Source organism: Canis lupus, chromosome 11 (assembly GCF_011100685.1).
Source record: "Canis lupus familiaris isolate Mischka breed German Shepherd chromosome 11, alternate assembly UU_Cfam_GSD_1.0, whole genome shotgun sequence".
In the NCBI taxonomy this organism is placed as follows: domain Eukaryota; kingdom Metazoa; phylum Chordata; class Mammalia; order Carnivora; family Canidae; genus Canis; species Canis lupus.
Window position 1 is genome coordinate 33,209,637 of NC_049232.1, and position 15,397 is coordinate 33,225,033.

A 15,397-nucleotide genomic window follows, 5' to 3' on the forward strand; every position below is an offset into this window, starting at 1 on the left:
CCTTTATCATTTAAGATGTACTAACTTTGTTTTTTTTTTTAAGGTTTTTTGCTTATTTATTCATGAGAGACACAGTAAGAGGGAGAGAAATAAGCAGAGGGAGAAGCAGGATCCCTGTGAGGAACCTGATGCGGCACTCGATTCTAGGACCCCAGGATCATGACCTGAGCCAACAGCAGACGCTCAACCACTGAGCCACCCAGGTGCTCCAGATATATTAATATAGTATAATATTATTTAAATACTGTTGATTTTACATCACAGTATTTAAGTTATAGGATGCCAGAGACAAGAGTAAACAATACTCAAGGACTTTACCTCCTCTTTTAAAGAGAGAGTTACTTAGAATTTTCTATTGTATACAAGATATGTCACATGAGGCAGATTATGATCTTGTTATTGTCTTCATTTTGAGATTAGCTATGGTTTTAAGAGATGCATATGCATACCTGATTGGCAACAGATAGACTTGTGATAGTTAATTTTATGTGTTAACTCCACTGGATAATGGGACATACAAACATCTAGTTAAATTTCTGCGTGTGTCTGTGAGATCTCTGGAAAAGATTAGCATGTGATTTAGCAGACTGAGTAAAGCAGATGACCTTCCCCAATGTGGGTGGGCCTTGTCTAACCCATTGAGGACCTGAACAGAACAAACTGGTGGAGGAATGTTGAAATCATGCTCTGGCAGACTGACTGGGCTGGAATATTAATCTTCTGCACTAGGCACTCACTCCTGGGTCTCAAGCCATCAGACTCAGACTGGAATCTATAACATTAGCTCTCTGGCTGTCAGACCTTGGAACCATACCATCGGCTTTTCTGACTTTCCAGCTTGCAGACAGCAGATCATGGGATTTCTCGGCCTCCATAATTGTGACCCAATTCCTTACAATAAATCTCATTCTAGACATGTATTTCTCCTATTTGGTTCTATTTCTCCAGATAATTCTGAATAGAACACCTTGTGTACTCTATACACAGTCTATCTCTTGCTATATGTCTTTACATGCAATTAAATGTTACTTATTTTTGCTTGAGCTATTTCTAAGCACAACAAAAAGTTTAGGGGACAAATCTAGTCTATGTTCTGATATATATCTAAATGGAGCCATTTAAAAACTTTTTTTTTATTATTATTATAGCACTCTTAAGAAAGTCCTTGATTGCTACAAAGCACTCGTGATTATAACATTTAGTATGCTTTTAGAATATCCTGTCACATCATTAATTCAAACCTCAAGATTTCATAAGACTGGAAATTATTTACATCAGACTTTTACAAAATCTTCTCAGGGAAGGACAGATGTGACCTAATAAATTATCTTCAATATGAGAGATAGGCACTGTCTCAAATAACTCTTTTAAGAAATGAACCCATGTAAAAAATATTCCTGTATTTTTTTTTTAGACAAGTCTTAGATTCTTAAGTGGTTTCTTGCTTTGTGTTCCATTTCCTTTGATTACTTCTACAGGAAATTGACATACAATGCTGGAAGCTGGAAATCGTCCTCACTTCAGATGACCCCGATAGCAACCAAGTGTCCCTTTTCTGGACTACAGATACTAATGCTCAAAGTGCAAAAAGATATATGAGAATATGTTTTTTAAAAAGTCAATCTGTAGATCAGTTCAATTTGTTAGCTCCCACAAGCCAAAAACAAAGCAAAACAAAACAAAACCAAAAACAAACCAAAAAAACCCAGCAATCTAAATTGGAAATGGCCTCTAAATATTCCATTGTTCTTCCCTTTTCCTTGAACACTCTTCATGATCTCCACATGAATACATCTCAGTTCTATCCTTCAAGTCTCAGATTAAATATGGTCTCCTCAGATAGGACTTACATGAACCCTAGACCAAAACTGTGTTTATTCTTTCTATTATATTCTTTATCCTAATTCACTCATTATAACATTTATATGTCTGCAGGAATTACACAAAGTCAGATAATTGAAAGGATTCAAAAGATTCTGTAGGGTATGTTAATAGAAAACTTCAATAAACAGAATATATAGCACAGCAGGCCTAGAAGTATGAAGAGCATCACATGCTCAGTTAACCCTTGGAGCAACAATCCAGGGAAGAGGCCCTGAGAGGCATTGAATGCAGGGTTTCGGGTCATTCGAGCATGGAGTACTGGAGTCCTAGATATCCAAAGCTTGATCTTCTCTGTATTATGTATATCATTCCATATGCTTGGCCTTGTATACTCCTCACTCTTTTGAGAGGGACAGAGACAAAGGACAACCTGAATGTGGTTCTCAAAACACAGGAGTAGAGCTGAGGCCATAGATGCCCAGGTGTATCGCCACTACTATAGCTTGTATTTTAATATGACCAGCCTACATAGCAACAGGGACTGTGATGGTTTTCTGCACAATCACAAACCCAGTGTCCGGCATGTTTTATAGTAGGCATCCAATGAATGTTGAACAGTGGATGGATAGATGGATGGTTGGATGAACAAATGACAGAGGCACAATAAGCTCTGAGAGTATAAATCTATATCATTCCTGCCATTTTTGAATATGACATTGGAGTAAAGAATATACTAAGAAATAGGAAGACTATAGATTAACATGTAAGTTCAGTTCTTCTAAACAAACTGCTATTATTAATAGAGATATTTATGTTCAAAGATTAAAATATGGATTCACATCAGCTGTATGACTTGAGAACTTAGTTGTATAATTCATCCGGCAGTGACAAACCTAATGAATTAATGATATAACTCTAATATTAGAGATACGACTTAGAATTTCAAGGCATGTTTTATTTAAAATTTGATGCACTGTGCAAATAAATCTTTAAAATATACTCCTAAATCAAACTGTAAATAAAAATGTAAAGAATAGCTGTCTGTAGAAGTGAGGAAGGAAGATGATTAAATCACCATGGGTACTCAACTTGCATGGAAAAGAGGAAACTTGAAATGAGAAGGACAGAGAAAGACTAACAAGAGAGGAAGTAAAAAAGAGAAATCTATCATAGTTTCATGCCACCACCATCAATATTTATTGTGCTTAGCCCCTCTGTACTTTGCGTTACACTAGACACTGTGAGACACCGTTCTAGCTGAATCATCTGGACCTGGAAATAGGCCAGACAGCAGAGAACTTGGTTGTCCAAAAACATTACTTTGGCTATTTATAAGGAATTGAAAAACACACATACACATCTAGGCTAGATACTATTGCAAAGCAAAAAGCTGACGGAAGCAATGATTCAGACATTTCAGGTTTTCTAAAAAAAATCTGGTAATTATTGTTGCTCTCTATTCTGTCCATTCCCATCTTCCTCTCACATTTTATTCTTCTTGGGATACAGTCACTACCTCTTATAACTACCACTTTTAGGAATAAAATTTCAACATTCCAAAATTAAGATCAATGTTTTCTCTGCTGACATCTTCCTTCTGAGTTTGCTTATCCTCATCAATCACAATTTCATTTTAAATTACTTGCAAATGCCACAAGCTTGACACAATAGCCTTAGTACATATAATGGAAGATAGTTTGTTTCTTCGCTTTTCTTCTTCTTACTTAGTTTTCTTCACTTGGCTTCCTTGATTAAGCTTCAAGATTAAAGGAATATAAAGTAGAATTTATCTTCATGAAATATGTTACTTCATTATTTTTCTGGTAATTTAAACTCATCTGTTAACAAATAATCTTTTGAAAACACAGACTGAGATTTTTAAATCATCAAGAAGATTGGTTTCCAATTTAGAACTACATAATTTTTCTTAAAAAAAATATATTACCACTTCTAAGTCTAGACATATCTAGGTAAGATTGAGAAGTCCAATTAACATCTCTTTTCTATACTGCCACCACCCTATTGGTTAAAATCTTTGTATCTAAAACCACAACTTGCCTATCCAGTTCTGCAAGGTCTAACAGATCCCTCTGACCCCAAAGTCCCTTTCTCCCTTTCCCACCTTCATTGTATTCTTTGCCCATATCATCACTTTAATAATGAATATTGATTCATGAGTGACTTCGTTTTACTTTTGCAGTTTTTTTCAAATACTGTTCTCACATGTGTATTACTTCTCCTATTATAATGTAAGTATTGTTTTGCAAAAAAAAAAAAGTATTGTTTTGCTACATCTTGGTAGGGAGCTTACCTCCTATTTCTTAATCAAAGAGCTGTAGACACAGTAGCAAATCAGAAATTTAAAATCATTGTATTTTCCTTATACATTGGGATAACGATTTGCATTTTGAAGACTGATTTTACATAACCTAGTTTATTTAGTCCCTATAACAACCCTTTATTTTTTTAAAGATTTCGTTTTTTAAAGATTTTGTCTCAGGAGAGACACAGAGAGAGGTAGAGTTAGAGGCAGGCTCCTTGTGGGGAGCCTGATGTGGGACTCATCCCAGGACCCTGGGATCATGACCTAAGCCAAAGGCAGATGCTCAACTGCTAAGCCACCCAGGTGCCCCTCTATAACAACCCTTTAAATGTTTGGTCACACAGTAGAGGTGATTAGAAAAAAGAATCCTAGAAAGACTGGGTTACACAGCAAGTGAAAGGACAAAGAACAATACAAAGCCATGACTCCAAGGGCAGAGACCTTTCTACTTTATTAGAGAAAACACAGAACTATACCGTTCTAATATTGGGATTGAATGCAAAAGTAACATGCTGGAATGAAGTTCGGCCAACAATGCACAGGTGCACACACCCTGAGAAGATGCAAATAGCACAGCCAGAGAAGGGGTAGCAGCTGTGCCTCTATTATGCGCTCATTTTTGCAAGTTGTATCTACATCTGTGCTAACTCTAAGGTCGTTTTATTAATACATTTGGTGATATATACGTAATGCATAAATCTCATAAAACACAAACGAGCAAACGAGAAAAACCACACCAGCGGGGGAAAGCCCTGGTGACACTGACAGTGCATGGTATATATACCCACACAAATTTTATTTATTATCTTCTGTGCATCTCTTCTAATAGCTATGAAGATGGATATACTTATTATGAGAAAGGCTACACGTATATCTGGAGGTGGGAAAGTATGGAAGCCACATAAACACTGCACAATTTATAAAGATGAAAAGCTAATTTTTCATTGATGCATGTGGCAGAATTGAATGGTCATCAGTGTTTTCTTTCTGTGCGGCAGAGGCTACTACTACTCTCTTCATTTAACAGATAATAAAATTGTTTTTCCTCAGGTAATAAACAAAACTAATGGCACGAGTAGGAAGGAGTCTGGGCCATTTAACTGCCTGCTGTCTATTTCTACTATAAAATAAAATTCCATTTTTTTGGAGAGTAGTATCCTGACTCAAAGGCATCCTAATCACTTATACACATGGATGTCTTTCTTTTTATGCAAGTCTGATTGGTGTCAAGTCAAGTAAATAAACACTAAAAACATTGGCTACTGCTTCTGGCTTGATTGATAAAAGGCTATTTCACTAAGGCTAAAGCTTTTCTTATTTTTCCATAATTCAACCTTATGTGTCTGAATAAAAGAAATGCATTCATTTGATGGCCCTTAAAATATTGGAGATTTAACTCTCGCTTGGAAAACACTTAGCCTATGAATTCACAGAATGTTCTTTTAAAATGCCTTTGATTAAAGATAATACATAATGATGAATGGATGTTAAATTTCTGCTAAATGTTTCATTAACTTTGTATTACTATTAAGCTAATGTCAGCAATCATGTTAAGGTCCTGCCTGATTATCCATCAAAATGCTATAAGCCACTTCTACGTTGCTGAGTCCCCAGAGTCATTCTTTACTGGGTTCATTATATCATTCTCTATTCCATGTTTGGCTTTTATATGGTAAGTAATTTCTCTAAATGTTAGATTTATTTATTGTATTTAGCACCAGTCCATTTATTTATTTATTTTTAATTCTGTGATTTTGAATCATCCAATTGACTCAAGCTTCCTATCTCAATACTCTAATTCTACTTTTGATGTCATGTGAAAGCCACTTGTAAATATCAAAGCAGAGGTTAAATGACTCAGCAGAACAAAGCTCTTAAAGATCTTGTGTATTAAGTAGATCAATTTTAAGATGGGATCCCTGGGTGGCTCAGCGGTTTAGCACCTGCCTTTGGCCCGGGGCATAATCCTGAAGACCTGGAATCGAGTCCCACATCGGGCTCCCTGTATGGAGCCTGCCTCTCTCTCTCTCTCTCTCTCATGACTAAATAAATAAATAAAATCTTTAAAAAAAATTTAAGCTAAGACTTTTTAAAGTAATCTGTGCATATTGCATCAAAATTAATAAAATACAGAAAAGCAGAGAAAAAAATGACTCATGTACCAGTGATACATGGTATCACAGTGGTACATGATATGTCTACTCTACGTATTTACAGTCTTTTACTTACCTCTATATATTTCTATCTATATATAACATACTTGTGCTATAGTTTTATTTTTTATAATTAGTGATTTTTATAATTCATTATATACATAACATTCTACATACTACATTGTATTTTTCTTTCTTTTTTTTTTACTTAATCACAAATATTTCCCCATTTCAATAAGCATTCTTCTGCACAATCATATATACCATTTTCTTATTGGCCTCTTTGTTACCTATTCCTCCAACATACCAAGCATATTCCAATTTCAGAATTTTCAATTTACCATTCGTTCAGCCTGGGATTCTATTTCCCACAAACATCATCTCATGGTTTCTTGCGTCATTCGGTTCTCTCTCACATATTACCCTTCAAAAAAGCCTTCCTGGAGAACTCCTTAACAACGTCTTCCTGTATGCATTCTTATTCCATCCTTCACTCTGACACCAAACACCACCTGACATGATATATTGTTTATATTCTATCATATAGCATATATTTTTATTGATTTGTTTCCTATCTCACGTGCCAGAATATAAGCTTCACAAAGGCATAGGTGGGTTTTTTGGATTTTTTTTTTAAGCTTTTATTTATTTATTCATGAGAGACACACAGAGAGAGGCAGAGACACAGGCAGAGGGAGAAGCAGGCTCCATGCAGGGAGCCTGACGTGGAACTCGACCCCGGGTCTCCAAGATCACACCCTGGGCTGAAGGTGGCGCTAAACCGCTGAGCCACCCAGGCTGCCAAAGGCATAGATTTTGTATGCTTTGCTTACTACTCTTTCCCCAATGTCTAAAACAGTTTATAGTACTGAAAAATGATCTTTCAACAGCAATAAATGAAGATTAATCCAATACATGGTTTTTCAGTGATTCTTTTAAGTAGTCAAGAAAAATTAGTTTCCTGTAGAATTTTCCCAAGTATCCTTTGATGGAAAGTAGGAGGCATTCCGACCTGAAATCAGCCAACCAATCCCTGCAACTTAACTGTGCTTGTACACTTACACTTGTACCATTGTGACTAAGAAGGGTTAAGTACATCTGTCACAGACAATGAAAATTTAAGAGGTTTCACTTGTACCATTGTGACTAAGAAGGGTTAAGTACATCTGTCACAGACAATGAAAATTTAAGAGGTTTCCCTTGTGTAGTTTATTGTTCTCTGATAACTTGCTGGAGGATTAACAGTAAATTTATTTTTTAACTATATTGATAGTTGCTATTTAGTATAGGCTGCTAGGTTCAATTCCAGTTTCCATATATCCTTGTGTTTTATTATGTGCAAGTCTTCCAATATTTTTGAAAGGACAGATACTATAGATTGTTGTTTTTAACAGTTATGGTTATATTTATCTATTTATGTTCTTTTTTGAATAACCCACAAATTAGAATAATAGGCAACTCTCCACAAATATTTAGTCATTTGTTCATTACTTGTTAATTGCCCAAATTGTAGGTTCCACTAACCCAGTAAACATGAAAGTAACAGAAGGTAGGCGACTGTATTTCAGTAGAAGATTTCACGGAAGTTTTAGTTGAGTTGTAAAAAATATCTTGTTAAGATATATGTCTCCCTACACTAAACCATAATATTCAATACAGCAGGAAATCTTCCATCCATTATCCCTCATAATGCACATTTTTTGAAATTATTGCTCTAAAATAAGGGCAGGAGGCAATATCTTTTAACTACCAAAATGAGGAATAAGGCCATATAATGTAAAGCTCAAGGTTTCTGGAGGCAGACACCTTGGGTTCAAATCCCACATTTCTATATGTCTATTATTCATAAATAATAATTTTACCTAATTTTGAACAAGTTATTCAACCACCGTTCTATATCAGTTTACTCATCTATAAAATGAGAATATTAATACTATCGTCCTTATAAGACACTGTGAAGATGAGTTAAAATAAATAAAACACTTAGAATAAAAGTACTTAGATTAAAATACATAAAATACTGTGCCTCAGACATAAGTTTGCTACTATATTTAGATAGTAAGTACTAGTTATTATTTAAAATAGGTGACAGATATGCCTTGTGCCCTCAAAATAACCTTAATAATTACAAAAATTCTTGTTTACCATTATGTATCTATACAAAAAATGATTACATTGAAAATATTTGTGAACTCTTCATCTGTGTATCTCTAGTGCCAATAAAAAAATGTAAAGAAAAAATATGTCAATTGGTTTGAAAGCTGGAATTATTATTTTTTTTGAAAGCTGGAATTAAAAGGAGAGAGAAATATAGTAAGAACCAAGTGAATAGGAGTTGTAGAGGAAGATTCATGCTGTTTGTGGAGCTCCCATCCCCTTCCCTGTTCCTGCCTTATTCCTCCAACCTCCACTCTCATCTGCCTCCCCACGACCTCCTCCTTCCCTATCCCTGCCTCTCTCTCATCTTCTCCCTTCTTCTATGTTGAATCATTGTTTTCACATGGCATGCTAATCTGGGATGGGACGATTCTAAAACTTCAATGAAGTCCACCTGGAATTTTTATATTTGCTTCACTCAAAGTTCAACTATGACTATCTCTTCCCCCGTTTTCTACTGAAAAATAGACATGTCAATACATAAGTCACATACCAGATCAAGTCTCCATCAATCCTCTCTGCCATTTTGGGTTTTTAACTATACGGGAAAAAAAACAGTAAATAACAAGTTAAAGGAGCTGATTTATATTCTCTACTTTTATGCCTCCATTGTATTTGAATCACCATTCTTGTTTATTGAGCGGATTTGAGACACCAAGACAAAGAACTAATACTCATATTTCATTAATCCAAAGACATTGTGACAAAGCTCCACAAGTGGCCCCTTGATCATTGCTAGAAACAGTCTCATAAGGTAACCAGTCTAGTAATATAAAAACAACAAGAATACACCTAAGCATCTTATATTTTCAATGTTTTTATTGGTGAATGTGTATAAATATCTCAATTCATCAAAGCAGGCAGGAAATTGTGCCCCAGATGTGACAATTCCATTGGGTAATGAAAACTGAATGGTTCTGGGGCACCTGGTGGTGCAGTGGGCTAAGTGTCTGACTCTTGGTTTCGGTTCATGTGATGGATCTCAGGGTCCTGAAATCCAACCCTGTATCAGACTCTGCACTAGGTGTGGAGCCTGCTTAAGAGTCTCTCTCTGGGACGTCTGGGTGGCTCAGTCATTAAGCATCTGCCTTCCGCTCTGGGCGTGATCCTGGAATTCTGGGATTGAGTCCCACATGCGGCTCCCTGCATGGAGCCTGCTTCTCCCTCTGCCTATGTCTCTGCCTCTCTATCTCTCTGTGTCTCTCATGAATACATAAATAAATTCTTACCAAAAAAGTCTCTCTCTATCCCTTTGCTGCTTCACTTCCCCACCTATGCACATGCTATCTCACTCTCTCTACAAACAAACAAACAAACAAACAAAACAAAACAAAAATCTGAATGGTTCTAAGCAGACTCAGCAATGAAGACAGAATGAATCTAGGGATATTGTATATTAATCTTCCTGGAGAGGAATTTTCCAAATAAAGGAAATATGTTTGGAAAATTGCTCTCCCTAAAAAAATTTGAGAAAGTAACATGTAACAAATATTTATTTTTATGGGTGCCTGGGTGGCTCAGTGGTTGAGTGTCTGTTCTTGGCTTAGGTCATGATCCTAGGGTTCTGGGATTGAGTCTCGCATCATGCTTCCCACAGGGAGCCTGTCTCTCCCTCTGTCTATGTCTCTGCTTCTCTCTGTGTCTGTCAGGAATAAATAAATAAAATCTTTAAAAGATATTTATTTTTGTTTAAAACATGATTTGTATTCTATTTTATTTTATTATGGAATATTGACAAGAAATAATGATAAGGAAATTGTTGATGAGAAACACTGAAAATTAAGGTGCCAGTGAGAAATAAAAATGAGAGTTTTAAAAAGGTTTCTTTGTAAAATATCCAACAATGGCATGATATGTAAATGTTAATTAACAGACCTCAAGAAATATGCATTTATTGTCTTGCCTTGAAGAACAGGATTACTTGGTTGGTTGGTTGTAGGTATGAAGATGTTTATCATGCATTTTTATTTCATAATTTTCTTTTTGTATAGTCAGTTGTGCTTAAAAGAGAATTTCAGTATATTGCAAGCTTGACTGAGTAATATTTAGAAAAATCTGAACATGTCTGTTACATTGGTAGGATAGGTACTCCAAAAGCCTGTTTACATGAAAATTCCTGAGTATCCTTAAAGAAGAAACAAAAGTCAGAACACTGCAAACCCAATGCCATGAAGAAAAGGGGGGGAAAAGAGTTGGGTGGGTGAACAGTTCTGTTAGTCATATCTTGTGTCCTGGCCAAACCAATATCGGTCTCTTCTTTTGGTCCTACAAATTGTAGGATCTGTCAATCAAGTGAGCATACAAATAAAAATGACCCTGAAAGAACCCAGACACCTAAAACTGTATAGAAAAATGTTTTGCTTTGGGCCATATCTAACAGATCACAACACAAAGGGAGAAATATATCCTTCCCCACTTTGCAGTAGACCACATAGAGCTTTGATTCATTGAAAACTTCGGTGCAAAGAGTTGGTGAGTAAATGCCAACAGGCCCTGGCAAGAAACAAACTGTATTCCAAAGAACTGGAATTGGTTAATGCATTTGGGAGATTACACACACACACTCACACATATAAACTAGAGCATTGGAGGCTAATTTGGTTGAAGGTCAAGATCTTAAAGCATATACACTATCTTTTCTATTAGTTGTTTATAACTACGTGTCTATCTCAGAGTTTTGTTTCCATATCATGGAGAAGATAGGAAGCCCAGCACCACTGGTTTGCATTTGAACTCATTTTGTTTGAGAAGTGAGAACTATAAATTAATAGAACCATTTTCATGAAATACTTTGTGAGACTCTAGGGATCATAAAAGATCTTTAAGAGATGGATGAAAGCATAGCAGAGTACGGATCCTGGTAAGCCCTTGGCCACTGAAGACATCTGGAATTCCCATCAATGTCCACCAACTCCAAACACCTGAATTCAGTGATGAAAGCGTCCTGCAGCAGATGCTGGTACCATTCATCATGGAACTAAACCATGAGTTTACACAAAAAGCTTTCTTTTTGTGTAAAAGGTCATATAGAGCAAATATTTGAGGCTGTGTCAGCCATATGGTCTCTGTCACATCTCCTCTGCCACTGTAGTATGAAAGCAGCCACAGATAATATGCAGCTTTGTTATGATAACACTTTACTTACAAAATCAGTGCATAATTTGCTAACCCCTGAGCTAACTCCCCATCTGGGACAGGATCTGGAAAAGCCAAAGAAAGATCTAACAGGTGTCACAATTGTCAAGTACCCCGTTGCTACTCCAAGGCAAGCAGATGAATTAGTAGATAAGCAACCACGTTCATGGGCTGCAACAATACCTGAAGCCTTGTTCCAATCCTTGAACTTAAAGAAAACAAGGTAGCTGTTGTGCCACTTTCAAAGGTAATGAAGAGTACTAGAAATGGCAAATATGTATGTAAATATAAAATACAAGTTTTCTTCTTTTTTCAACATATCTCAATGATAACTGTATGGTTTCCTCTCATTATAAAATATTATATAGTAGTATAGTAGCACTACACTATATAATATAGTACTCTGTTAGTATAGTAAACTATATTAAGTTTTAAATGTTTCTTCTTGGGTGCCTGGGTGGCTCAGTTGGTTGGGCATCTGCTTTTGGTTCAGGTCTTGATTCTGGGGTCCTGGAATCAAGCCCTGCATCAGGTTCCCAGCTCAGCGGGGAGTCTGTGTCTCCTTTTCCCTCTGCACTGCATTCCCTACCTCCACCTCCCCAGCTCATGCTCTCTCTCTCAAATAAATAAATAAAATCTTTTTTTAAAAAAGTAAATGTTTCTTCTTCATTCTTTTAAATAAAGTACACTTGTTGAAATTCAAATCTTAAACCTACTCTGATTTCGGGCCCTTTATTGGTCAAGCTCTGTTACTGCTCTTAATATTTCTAGATTCAATATTCTAATATTTTGTGAGAATTTTTGGATACATTTTCATAGAGGAAGGATATTAAACTGTAATTATTTTTTCTTGTGATGTCTTTGTTAGGTTCTGGTTTCAGGGCAGTGCTGATCTCAGAATAACTTGGGAAACAGTCCCTCCTTTTCTACTTTCTGAAAATGTTTATGTAACTATTGATTCCTTAAATGTTGGATAAATTCACCACTGATGCCATCTGGACATGGAGTTCTCTTTGTAGGAACATTTTCTATCACTGATTCAATTACTTTGGTAGGAAAATTAATAATCTGTATTTTTTCTTGAGAGAGCCTTCATGTTTTAGTCACTCAAGGAATTCACCCATTCAATCAAAGATGTCAATTTTATTTGTATAAAATTTTTCATAATCCTTCCTTATTCTTCTCTTCTCTAAAAAATCTGTCATGTGACTTCTCTCATTGTTAATGTTCATAATTCATTCTCTCTTTCTCCAGGACTGAAGATAGCAGTGGTGGAAGAGAAGCAATGTGATGACAGGAGCAGAGACTAGAGTGAGGCAGCCCTGAGCCAAGGAATACTGGCAGCTACCAGAAGCTGGAAGAAGCAAGGGCAGCGTCTTTCCCAGGGCCCCCAGAAAGAAACAGCTATGCCAACGCCTTGATTTCAGCCTCGTAAGACTCATGTTGGGACTTCTGGCCTCCAGAACTGTATGAAAATAAGCATCTGTTATTTTATCAAGTGAAGCTTGGTACTCTAACATCTAGCACTTCTGTTTGCAGATTTTCTTTGTCATTTGTGATCTCTTAGCCTGCTACCCTGGATCTTAAGCTTTTGTTTGTTTTTTTTTAATAATTGTAGCATACAGTTAATGGTACAGATTCTAGAATCAGTCTAGGTAAAAATATACTTTCAACACTTTTTAGTTTGATTTAGTTTAGTTTAATCTTGACCAAAAGGCTTGATTTCTTTATGCCTCAGTTTTCTAATCTGTAGAATGGTTATAATAATGATACTCAGCCCATAAGTTTGTTGTGAGGAATAAAAGACTCTACACAAAGAAATTACTTGAACCAGTGTTTGACTCACCATAAGTACTCTGTAAGTGTTAACTCTTAGCACCTACATTTCAAAAAACAAACAAAAAAACCCCAATTCCTTTGCGAGCCCCCATCGCACCAAAGCCAACCTAGTTCAATTAACACCAGTTACCCTATCTGACCAGAATATTAAAACAGATAGATGGAAGAAAACATAATTCTTTATACTTTGATTATCATGAATTTAGTTAACAATTTATTTTTAACATGCAAAGTCTGTAACCTTGGGTATTTTCAAGGTCACTTTCTACCATTAATCCTTCATAACAAAAATGCACTGATTATCACATAGGCAATAACATAGCAGTAGGGTTGCCCTGCTGCCAAGTCTGTGGAGCAGCATTAAGAAGGACAAAACAATGAGCTGTGGTGTTCACAGGGTGTGCAGCTAAAAAAGGTGGGCTGCTGATGGGTTCACAAAAAGATGAGGACACGTCATTGTCTTATTCATACATGGAGCCTTCTATCCAGATACTGTCAGCATGAACAGAGCCCATTGTTTCTCTTGCTCGGCGTGATCTATATACATAACACGTGAAGTAGCTCCTATTTTCTTCAAAAACTGTCAATTCATCGGAATTAGAGCCATTGTTACTTTAAGTTAAAAAAAAATCAATTTGAACATGTTTTCCTGCATCACAAGCTTGAATTATTCATTTTATGTTTGGCTTCTTCAGAACTTCTCTTTGTGTAACTTTTAGAACATGAGTTTATAAATGAATATTGAGAAATGAAACCACAAAAGTGAAAATATTAACAGATCAGTGTGTACAAGAACTGCCAGTTGCCTGTAATCACAAGAAAGCTACAAAGAAATGTGAAGTTATTGTTGTTTTTCATCTTATTTTTAAATTGCTTTGTAAACAATATGTAAATGTGCTAAGATTCCATTAGAAATGTTTTGCAGGGAGAAGGTATTCCAATGTGGAGGATATAGCCAGAATTTATCTCTTGAAAATATGAATTTCATACAGCTCAGGGGCCATACTGTCACAGTTCACACCAATTTTGCTCCCTTAGACAGGCTTATTTCTGTCTGGATTTGCTAGAAGGTATGTCAGCACAACAAGAAAAAAAGAAAAGGAAAAGAATGAAAAGCAAAGCAAAAGAAGGAAGCAGTTATTTATAATCCCCATTGTCTTCTCAGGAGAATAGATATCAATAATGGGAGGTTCCATTGTTTTCTGGGAGTGCAATGGGTGAAATGATGCAAGATTTTGGACAGCAGAGGTAGGATTGCCATAAGAAATAAAGGCCTAGAATTATGAAACGAGATCCAGTAGAAATTTAAGAGACACAGGCTTTGAGCAGATCAGAAATGTCTAATGGGGATATTTTTAAGTACTCGGCTATGTGATGTGAAATGTAAACTATCTTCTTCATCTCCCTCCCCAAACTTCTATAAAATATAAAACAATTACTTATGTTTTGTGGATTGGATTTGCAACAGTGAGCTTGTCCTTCCTGAAGATCAATGTGAAAGAAAAAAGTTGAAAACAAAAACGGAGGCTGCCAGAGGAGCCTGCCACATGGAGGTTATACTAACAAAAGACAAGACACAGAGAATCTGAAATGAAGGGGCGGGGCATAATACAGAGCTTCTTCCCATATTGTGGTATTCTGTATCAGTAAACTCTAATATTTTTCGAGAAATGGGCCTTTCTTCCACAACATGAAATTTTCTTTTTTTTTTTTTTAAATCAGACATTAGTAATTGCTTAAGCAGGGAACACAATTTACATGAAATAGGACACGTTGTAATTCAATAGATGTTAGGAAATGCCACTGAACACATAAGAAACCTAGAATGTTGTGCAAAGAGTGAGTGAATACACAGCTGGTGTATTTGAATGTTTGGCTGTTTTCCTGTGATCACTGTTGGCAGCTAAAGACAGGAGGATGTAGGACTCCAGGAAAAAGTGCTAAGATGGCAAGTTTTCTTTTTAGT

At 36.0% G+C, this 15,397-nt stretch overlaps 1 long non-coding RNA gene across 1 annotated transcript in view; it reads left to right on the forward strand.

Moving 5' to 3' along the window:
• LOC119874040 overlaps positions 1–14,869 on the forward strand; it is a 119,493-nt gene extending 104,624 nt beyond the window's left edge. The window contains exon 3 of the long non-coding RNA XR_005366388.1: positions 12,847–14,869. This is a non-coding gene — a long non-coding RNA (uncharacterized LOC119874040). The remainder of the gene's footprint in view (positions 1–12,846) is intronic.
• The last annotated feature ends 528 nt before the right edge of the window (positions 14,870–15,397 follow it).